The sequence below is a fragment of the Panthera uncia genome, chromosome D4, assembly GCF_023721935.1.
Source record: "Panthera uncia isolate 11264 chromosome D4, Puncia_PCG_1.0, whole genome shotgun sequence".
NCBI classification, from domain to species: Eukaryota; Metazoa; Chordata; class Mammalia; order Carnivora; family Felidae; genus Panthera; species Panthera uncia.
Window position 1 is genome coordinate 79,270,233 of NC_064807.1, and position 2,943 is coordinate 79,273,175.

Genomic DNA, 2,943 nt, shown 5'->3' on the forward strand with positions numbered 1-2,943 from the left:
AACACTTTCCTCACAATCTTGATCTTAGCTGTTATTTTTGTTTCACTTACTTAAAATTGGTTTCCTCCCAGGCTAGGTAAAAAAAAATTTTTTTTTTCTCTCAATCTTTATACTTTTGGTCAAAAGGACTTTTGAACCACTGGCACAAATTCAGGCTTGGTATTTTGGGTTTTAGGACCGTGTGGAGGTACATTCTTGCAGACTTCTGCAGCGGGTTTCCCCCTGCCTCCCCATATAACATACATACAACAGAGTGCTAATCTTAGTGCCTACCTCCGTGAGTTTTTATATAAACTCAAGCAACCACCAAAAATTCAAGATACAGAACAGTTCTAGCATTATAAGCTCTTTTGTGCCCCTTCCTAGTCAAAAATCTATAAAATGTGACTATTCTGCCTTCCATTCCACTGATTAATTTCATCTGCTTATTAATTTCACTTGAATCGAGTCATACAGTGTGTATTTTTGTGTGTGTATTTTGCTCAACATGTCTGTTGACATCCATGTTGCTACGTATATAAGCCGTTCAATATTTTTTTTTATTGCTTCTAAGTAATGTATACCACAAAGGATTTATCTAGTCTCCTGTTGATGGACATTTGGATTGTTTCCATTTTTTTTGCCAATTATGAGTGAAGCTGCATCGGTGGCAAATTCTGACTTGTAACAAAGGACCTACTTAAAGTGTCATCTTTTACCACATTTACTATGGAAAATGGTTCCTGTTCTCTATTCAAAATCCCCTGCTGTGTCTTCTGCTTTACAGCTTGATGGAAAGAGGAAATGGATTCATAAGTGTGATATGCACCATTAGATAAAGGGAAAGGAAATATATATTAAGAGGCTGCTCTGCGGCATGTACTTTACCTGCCTATTTCATGAACTCTTAGCCTCCTGAGTAGGTTTTCCTGTTTCACAGAGGAGGACATTGAGATGCAGAGAAATAAGGTGACTTATCCAGAGTCATACAGCTGTGAAGCAGTGGGAGGCAGCAATGAAATTCTGATGGGCGGCCCTATTTCTACCATGTGACCCATCAAGTCCTCCAGAACCAGAATCACAAAAGAGATGGGAGAATAGAGGTGTAGGGTGCAGTGATGTGGTGGGCACCGGTGATGTTAACACACTTCCAGATGATTCTGTTAATAACCTTGAGACGGAGACCTCTGTACCACACCGTGCAGGCTCTTGGTCACTCTTTTCCTCTTTAGATGAGTGACATTTTCTTTCATTTCCCCATGATTCACTTTTTCCAGGCTTGCTATCTCTTTTCAGATCTATGACTTGTACTCTGCACAGCACGATGATGATCACTGAAAACCGGCTCCCTGAAGTCTGAGAAGCTGTGCCCATTTATCTCCCCATCGCTGCTGACCATGCCCGCCCCCGCCAACTGCCCCTTATAGCTACAGTTGTGAAGCTCCAACCCTGAGTGCTGTCCTTTCACCACTACAGGATACTCAAGTGCCTGCTCTTGTCTTGTTCTCAGTTCTTGCCTCCATAGGAGGGACCTAATACAGATCTTAGTTTCTTCCTCCTCCTCACTTACCCTATGGCATGGGGAAGGGGATCTGGCAGTTTTCTTTTCTTTTTTTTTTATTGTGGTAAAATACATGTGACAAAGGTTGGCCACTTTAGACATTTTAAAGTGTACTTTTGAGAGGCATTTAGTGCATTCATAATGTTGTACAACCATCACTGATATCTAGTTACAGGACATTTTCATAATCCCAGAAGGAAACCCTGCACCCATTAAGCTGTTCCTGCCCGTTCCCTACCCCCCCCCACACACACCTGACCACCGTTAATCTGCTGTCTCTCTGACAGTGTTTTAAGCACTTGCTACATGCCACCCACGGTGCTAATCCCGTTGCACAGATTTTATTAATTATCATGAAAGCAGCTCTGGAAACTGGGGTTCTCCCTTGCATTTCTGGGTGAGATGACTGGGGCTTAGGGAGGAGATTTCTGTGAGATCACTGAGCCTGTAAATGGCAGAATCTGGACCAGAACCCCCAGCCAAGGGCTGTGTCCAACCCGATAATTGATGACTGAGACTTCCAAGCTTTTCCTATGACGAACAAAGCTTAGGTCTGGGTGACTCCATAAGCCCATATTCTTTCCATTCTGAATGTCAGAGGTAACAAAAAAATGTGGTTAGCACACATCTAAATGACTTAGGCTTTAGGAATTTTCCAGGATCCGGGATGCTGGGTTGTGGGAAGTAGCTGGCGGGCAGCTGCTTTTATCCCAGATAATGTGACCCAAGTCACCATCAGTTGCCCTCACGAATCTTGAGATGGCATTGAAGACAGAAGAGTACGAGTCTGAGGGTATCTTGTGAAGGGCTTCTAACAAGTGCCAGATGTCAGGTTCATAACCATTGGTCATTGAGGGGTCTGTCTTCAAAACTTGGGCTCCTGGTTCCCAGAACCAAATAGACTGACTTCCCTTATGGTTCTAGAAATGAAAGAAGCAATCAGTCTTCTTTTTGTGCACAAAAGACTTTTTTTTTGTGTGCTGTTAAGTTAAATCTATTTTGGATAATTTATCCTACATCATACTAAACATATTAAAGTGCATTCACATACCACATCTAATATAATTTACATATATGTTGAGGTGGGTTTTACTTGACTAGTTAACACACCACATTTTGTAAACATTTAAGTAAACATTTATAATTTTAATTTTATCAGTTTACTTTAACATTTTGGACAATATATTCTTCCTTCTGCATCTTAAATAATTCTTTAAGCCCTAGTAAAGCTCAGTGACTATCAGGCACTTGCCCGCAGATTTGTTGAAGAACATAGCTCTGCGAATCCCTCTGTAACCCTGTATCATCATTGTTGGATACCATGCTTCTCATGGTCTGAAACTGAACATCTTTATCATGTAGCCAGACAAAAATCAGAGGTGAGTACTCTGCTGATTTGGAAA